An 8,370-nucleotide genomic window follows, 5' to 3' on the forward strand; every position below is an offset into this window, starting at 1 on the left:
CTATGTTGTCGTGACATGAGTTCACAATTGCTAACAATGAGAGCATCCTTTGTACTGCTCTGTATCACAACACATGCAATTACATGCCGAAGGGGAATAATACACAAGAGATATTGTTGAGCCAAACTGCAGTCTCAGCAAACAAGCTCACAATTAAACACAAGTGAGGCTGAACAATCTACACGCAGAAGGATGAGGCCGTTTTGTCTTGCAAATGTGCAAACATTCATTTAGAAACGTGTTTGTGTTATGGCACTTAACAAACACCAACAAAATGGTCTACGAGAGTGACTCCGATATAAGTGCTAACAATGATCAAGCTTTTTTTATTTTAATTTTTTGTAATTATTTATTTTTTTTATTTTTAATGGAAGTAGAACATGTACAGCAAATAATAAAAAAAAATCCTTGCATGCAAAGAGAGGTTTTAGGGTTTGTGTATTTTTTTCCCATGCACTCGCTGATTTGATGAGTGCTCCTTTCACCCTGTCTGTCTTCTCGCTTTAACGTCTCCAGATAGACTCAATTAGAGAAATGAAAGGAAATGTCAATGGGAGACAAGGCTTCCACTAATCCAATAAGACGCTCCACGATGCGCCCTCCTCCTCCGTCGCACACATGAAGCCGACTGGTGCCGCTGGCAAGAAGGTCCACTTGATCCACACTATTTACAGTGCAGCCTAGATTTGGGGAATTAGTCTGTTTCAGAAAGTCTGCCCAAAACTGTAATGTACAACAACCAAAGCACTATTCTCCATAGGAAATAGTTAAGATGCATTTAATCCATTCCAGACAGCCCCTTCCTTACCACGCCTCCCCAAACGGTATTATACACAGACCTGTTACCACGGGCAGGCCATCAAGTTACAATTGCATGAAATTCTTGGTATATGCTCTTTATTGAGACTGCATTTCTAAAGACAGAAGGTGTAGAAATACTCTAAATCAAGGGTTCTCAAACTTTTTGGAGTCAAGGACCGCTTTTACAGAGCAAATTTTCCAGAGAGACCCATTGCAAATGTTTGCAGAAACAAAACAAAACCAAAAAAAACATTTAAAGGGACACTGTGTAAGATTTAGACCATTTTTCATGAAAAAGGAATATATTAGGCAATTATAAATTAAAAAAAACCTGCAAATAAATGTATTCTTAGCAACCATTCCGCTCTAATAGTGGCGATCACAACTTTGTTGAATCCTGGAGGGACTTTATAAATCAGCGGTACCCCTAGAGGTACATAAAAGCCCTTTTCACACTAAACAGTTCAGGAACTTTGTTCCTGGTCCGTGGTCCACGAGTTTGCGTTCATACCGAGGGACAGACGATTAGACCTTATTCAAAAAGGGCTGATGATGTGATGCAGGTGACTTCTGCACTACCTCTCCTATCCGGCAAGTGGGTTGCGTACTAGCACCTGCGCTCAAGTACCCAAATTAACACATCCCTATGTTCAGCCAACCAATCAGCATTAGTTAGCCAAAGACCCTAGTTGTGACTATGTGCTTGGATAGGTCCTGGAAGACCTTCCAGACCCGGAACGTGTTTTTGTTGTGAACACAAACTACCAGGGTACAGCAAATAGTTCCTGACAAAGTTCCTGCGGAGTGAATAGAATCAAAGGCAATTCAGGTGCATACGTTTAAAATTTTGACAGGCTTTCTGCACGTATCAGCATATTTAATGCAATGCTTTTTAAAGAGAAAGGACAACTTTTTCGTGCTTTTAACCATGTTGATTTCACAATCTAAACACCTCCAACGTGTTTTTTTTCCTCCAGTGATGCATTTCTAAGCATTCCTTGCTGATTCTATGCTCTCACGCTGGCCCTGCCCATGTTGCTGGCAGAAGAGATTCCTACCTCCCCTAAACCGCATTTGTACCGCCCGTGCAAGTGTAACTGACCTGACCCACGCGCTTTAGTTTTGTCTTGGTCCCGGAGTTGAGGAGGAGAGATTTTGCACCTGCTTGGCCAAGTAAATGGCAACGTTCCATTACTATGTCAGAGATGATTTGAAGCCGTGGTTGCCAAGGGAACACTTTTGTAAGTTTTATCAAAACCTTCACCATTACAATTGTCAGCCGCCTCATTCAAATTGCTTTCAAGTGGTAGTGTCATTTAAGTTGTCTGTCATTATCCCTCAACAAATTTCTCAGACATTCTATTACCTTGCATGGTTTTTCTTGTCTCTTCCCATGAAGCCCATTATTAGCATCCATAGACCTGCACAATAGAGTCGATCTGTATGCGTTGATTGAGTCGTCCGGCGCCTCATGACAGTTGCGCTTCAGTATCGTTGTTATCCAATTACATGGCTGATTGAACTTGAAGCCCATTCAAATGTCAGCCCTCAATTACCTCCTCAAAGTGTACTCAGGCAACATATAATAAAAGCACAAAGTCCATCTGCATTTCAGCCATGTACTTGGAGAAAAAAAACGAAGCGGGCAATGTTCCACTATCATTGGTAGTGAAAATCTTAATGAATCTATATATTCTACATACCAACTGTTTTAATTTGATTACTATGAAATTTAAACCTCACATTTCATTCTATTGGCCAATAACCTACTGTGTACACTAACTAGTTAAGGAGATGTGAATTTGAAAAAAAAAGAATGAACATCCCGAAGGCAATGTGACTGAAAGATGCAACCATATTCAGAATGACATCCTATAAAATAAATATCATTTGGGCGATCATTTGACTTGCCGTTATGATGCTATTTTTGCAACATTCGCTCGTTTGTTATTGTTCTTTAGCTATTCACAAGCTTATTAACTTATGACAAGAGTGTCCAAGTGTTTTCTTCCAAGGGCCATAGACAGAAAAAGAGAAAGCTCTAAGGACCACTTTATTTATTTATTTTTACTGTATAATATATCATAATCTTAACTATGACTGCTACGTCAAGGCTTTTTGTTAAAGGTAATGAGAAAAAGGATCTTTATTCAGATTTCTAATACTGCCTACTATCAATCTTTCTCTTATTTTTTTTCTTTTTTTTAATAGCACTTAAGGCCAGTTCAAAATGTATTTTTAGTATTTTTAGGAGCCACTAAAATGTGGATGTGGGCAATGAATGGTCCCCGGGCCATAGTTTCACACCACAGTATTATGATCTCCTGCTGTAGGCCACATGACACAGCACTTGTCCATTTTAGCCTGAACATATTTGGCATCCACGAGTACAGCCGGGTATCAAATTACGGCTCACGTCATACATCATACCATAACGCCCCATTTGGCAATATAAGACGTCACTTCGATATGGTGACTGTTGCGACTCCTGTCATCTTTTTAAGAGGTCCTCTAATTTATACAAGGATACTAAAATTACTCTAATCTAATAGTTACTCTCATCTAATAAAAGTTACAACATTTCATCTTTTAGCTAACTTAAATGAATGAATATATGCAGAGGATTCGATAACATCGAAACTGCACCAGAGGTTTATGCTCAGCACGAAGTCAAGAAAATATGAATGTATTTGGCAATGATAATGAACATGGTCCAAAGGGAGGTACCGCTAAGTGTATGAGAGCTTTGTTTAAGAACAAGTAACTACATGCTGCGGCTATTTGACATCTCAGCAGGTGACCAGATAAATGAATCGCTGCCTGAAGATAGGTCTGCTTTTTTCCCCACGCTCCCGGAGGTAATATGTTTAAAAGAAGCTTCCGGCTTTTTTTTTGTAGTAGATATTGTAATTTTCACGTTCAGTGGATTTAAAAAGTCCACACACGCATGTTCAATACTAGGTTTTTGTGATATAAATGAGATCAGCTAAACCTTGCTTTTTACTTGTATGTGTGACAGATGACATGTGTTCAAATGAGTAGCTTTTTTTATGCAACCGTTTCTGTAAATGGTTTTGGAAAAAAATATTCCAGAGGTTGAAGGCCCTCAAACACCATGTCGTGTATTCCTCCTAGTGGGTGTGATTGCTTATTGAAGTTTACTGCCATAGGAACACATTGTGTACAGCATTTGTGTTGATGCATGTATGCTAAGCATTGCGGTGAGGGTTTAGAGTTTTTTTTTTTTTTTTTTGTCATAAGCCTGCCTACCTTATTAAGATATTAGGTGGTAAGGTTTAGCTTTGGTCTTTGCTTGAAGATGATGGAAGTTTGATTTACAAGTTTGACGGACAACTGTTTGAGATTCCACATACTGAAGGGACTATAAAGGCCCACCTCTGATAGATACGCGACAAGAATACTGCTAAACAACTGAAGTAGTGAATTGTGGCTAACCACTACCTAAAAATGTTAGTCCATAACCCCACCCATTAGTCAAATTCTGACCATGCTTAACAACGTTTACAAAAACAGTTTTTACAATGTGGTGTACTAGTACACACTATAAAGAAATACATTTACTGCATGAGTGATGATGTACTTAAGGGGATAAGATATGAAACCACAAAGCGTGTTAGCTATATTTCCAGTCAAGCGGGTCTAGCATTGATGAGCAGATCTTATTAACTTGCTGCCCAAGGACACTTTGGACATTGCAATTATTCTCTGCTTAATGGTGTCACCAACAAGAGACAGTCAGGAAAGTACCAGTTTTTACTTGCTCATTCAGACATCACGTATGATCTCAGCGCAACAGTGTCAATGCGTGATTTAAAACAGCAAGGTTGGATTTTATTTCATTGGTGTCTGAAGGGTGTGACTTTTTCCAGGGAACAGAGATTAGAGTCTGATTACTTCCTGTTCTGTGCAGCTTGTTTATCTCTTCTATTACATTTGCTTCTAATCAGATCATAAGGCGGTTTATGTGGAATTAATGTAGGATGATCAGTTTTCTGCCTTTTCTTGTGGTTTTGGATTCAGCACAGTAATATGCTGTGTTTGACCCCTCCCCACCCCACACACATTTTTGCTACACATACATTTTATTTACCGCAGGGGATTACAAAAAGGGCACAGCTTTACATGATAGAGGAAATAAACATCTAAATGTGGTTCGACACATCCATTCAGTGATGCTCATTTGTGCCTAGGAAATAATGGAATGAGAATGTGATGCGGGGTTAAAATGTCAAAACAGTAAAAGCTTCGTTCAATGTATAGGTACTGCCATTCACAGTTTTTTTTTTTCTTAAATCTGTCATTGTATTGAATATAAATTCACTATAAAAAAAATCATTTAAGGTAATGCATTTTTCTCATAAGAATAGTTTTATCAGAATTGTTGGTGGTGGAAGCATGTGGGGGTTATAGTTATACAAGTCCCAAAAGAAATACATTGAGGAATAAACATATTTCCAATCATGTCATAAAAAAAACCTAATAATAAAATCATAAAAATCTGAAAAAAAAAAAAAAAAATGACATGGCGTACACACAAGATCAATGGTAGGAACTGGAAAGAAATATAAACTTTTTAAACTTTGCAACCTAATTTAGCTAATATAGTAAAGCACTGTTGTCACTATTGCATAGAGATATATGCATGTATACTATACATATTATGTCCATTTAATACATACTACACATATAATCACAAAATATCTAAACAACCATTTGAATGCCAAATGATTTTTAAAATTGTCACTATTTTATTAATGCAGGTACCTACATTAATGTCCCTAATTTCAGGGGTTATCATAATATTTTTGTGAAAAAATGACATTACATTGTAATATTAGAGAGAAAAGTGGACATCACCTTATGAATGTCAATGGCAATAGAAGAATAGAAGGCCTAATTGTGTTGGACAGCAGTTATATTATGAGAAAAAAAGTAATGCTGGAAGGGAAAAATGTCTTAATGAACTTAGAATTAAACAGAGGTAAAATAAGAAAACGATGCTTATTGCATCAGAAATGGGAAAAAATAATGATGAAACCAATCAATATGATTAAATATAGTATTTTTTATGAAACATGCATGGCCCAATTTTACAGTAAAAATAATTTTATGAACAAACATCCATCCATGCACCCATTTTCTAGAGCGGTTTAGTCTTTCAGGGGTTGCAGGCTTGCTGGTGCCTAGCCCAGCAGACTTTAGGCAGTATGTAGGGGTCACCCTGAACTTCTGATTTTGTTTGCCCTAGTCATCCAGCGCAGGCTTTCAGGCTCAGGGAGAACATGCAAACTCCATACAGGAAGGCAGGCGCGAGGAGGATTTGAACTTGCGTCCCTGAACTGTGAGGCGGACGCGCTAACCACTGACCCTCCGAATGTTTTTAATGGGGGGTTCAAATAGTAAAATAATGAGAAAAGCCTTCACCACTGCCATGGAATGGATTTTCTCATTTGGCTGTTTTTTGATGATTGGCTGGAAATAAAAGTGAGCAAGCTGGGTCACAACATGACTCTCAGGCCAAACAAGTGGCGTACGCTGCCATTTCCCAGCCTTGCAATGAGTGTAAATCTCAAGTGTGAACTTGTGACAGTGGTGTGGAGATGTCAAGACGATGTGTTGCATTACACACGCAGTGAAAGAACCCACACCGAGGCTTGACTGTGAAATTCAGACAGGCCTCGATTTGGCCCTCTTCTGAAAAGCCGCACACTGAAACAAGTCCTCCCTCTGGTGACAGCAGAAAAAAAAAATGCAAAAGTGACAGATAAGAGGCAGACGTGCAGAAATAACTTTGCATATGAGTGCGCGTGAATTCTGCGGGGTTACAAGGTGCGACGTGTGATGAATGACGGTGCGGGACGAATCGCCATGGGCAGCAGCTTGTTAATGTCACACCTCCATCCCGAGATGTGATTAGCATTCCTGCGCGCCAAAAGATTGAAATCATTCCATTTGTTGATAGCGTGCATGAATATTCACGAGGAATATGATTTGGCTCGATTGGGACTCAATAGGAAAACCTGACATGTTAAGCAAAGGTTGAATCGAAAATGAGGGACTGCAATTTAAATAGCTTCCTGTTATTGGGCACATTATTGTATGGGATCCATAGCAGAATGGTCCAGTCAAATCCAACAACAAATTTGAATGTCCTACAGGCAATTTGAATTGAATGGAATGAAGATAAAACCTAAACCCAAATATCAGATTTCCATGTGATGCATGTTTTCTAACATTCGCTCTCAAACACACCTGAGTCAAATGTTTAGGATCATTTTCAAACTCCTGCAGAGTTTGCTAATAAACTAACCATTTGAATTAGGTGTGTTGAGGAGGAAAAAACCTGAAAAAATGCAGGATACCGGCCCTCAAGGACTGGATTTTGATACCTATGCTCGAGCGCAGCGGTTCTCAAATGGGGGTACGGCTGTCCCTGGGGTTACTTGAAGGAACTTTAAGGGGGGACTCAAGATTTTAAATAAAACAAACAAACAACCATGCAAAAATTCTTTAAAAACAATTATTGAAGTAATTAAAGGTTTCATAAAACCAATTTTATGTTCAGTAGGTTATTCAGTTTCATTATTTTAAAAGCCAGATTCTCCCCCATACTAGAATTGTTCCACTCAACTTGTCATGTGCCACCTCTCGTTACCTGTCAAGTTAATGATTTATTTTTTCTGAATAGATCTTTACTATGATCCCAAAAGAGAACATTTTAACATTTTTCTGTGGAAAAATATTTATTTATAATTATTTCTTTTTTGAGAACAGGTCTGACACTTTATGTTGATTGTTTTTTGTGGACAAATATTTATTAAAGATTAAGTTGATGATTTCTTTTTCTCAAAGGAAATCCCAAGAAAAGGACACTATCATTAATATTTCTCTGTGGACAAATATTAGTAATTAAGATTTATTTTTGTGAACAGATCTCTACTATGACCCCAAAAGAGGACATTTTATGTTTAATATTTTTCTGTGGACACATATGTATCCATTATTATTTATTTTTAAGAACAGGTTTGACACTTTACGTTGATTATTTTTGTGGCCAAAAAAATAGTAATAATTAAGTTATTTCTTTTTGAGGATAGATCCCTTATGATCCAAATGAAGATCAACACGATTGAATTTTGAAAGTTTTTTATGATGAATAAATCAGATGCTGATGACATGTTTTAAGTCATTTTTTCCTTCTTTTTTTTAACCTAAAAATGCTTTGCACTGGTTAAGGGGTACTTGGCTGAAAACGTATTTCACAGGGGGTACATCACTGAAAAAAGGTTGAGAACCACTGATTTACACAATTTGGGATGATGTAGTGGAAGTCTGAGGTCCTGTCACTTATAGCAGACATTTATGCTAATAAATATTGGACAGCTAAGCACACAATCAGTACCTAGCTTAATTTTAGGTTCAGTTAGTTTCAGTTTCATTTCTTTGTCAGGTCTCCTCCGATACTTTTACTTGCGTGGCTCCATTCACACATTGTTTCAGTTTCTATTCTTCCTCAAGTGTAAACCAGATGAGTCACAACAAGTTAGA

Source organism: Hippichthys cyanospilos, chromosome 13, assembly GCF_059441005.1.
Source record: "Hippichthys cyanospilos isolate Australia breed blue-spotted pipefish chromosome 13, RoL_Hcya_1.0, whole genome shotgun sequence".
NCBI classification, from domain to species: domain Eukaryota; kingdom Metazoa; phylum Chordata; class Actinopteri; order Syngnathiformes; family Syngnathidae; genus Hippichthys; species Hippichthys cyanospilos.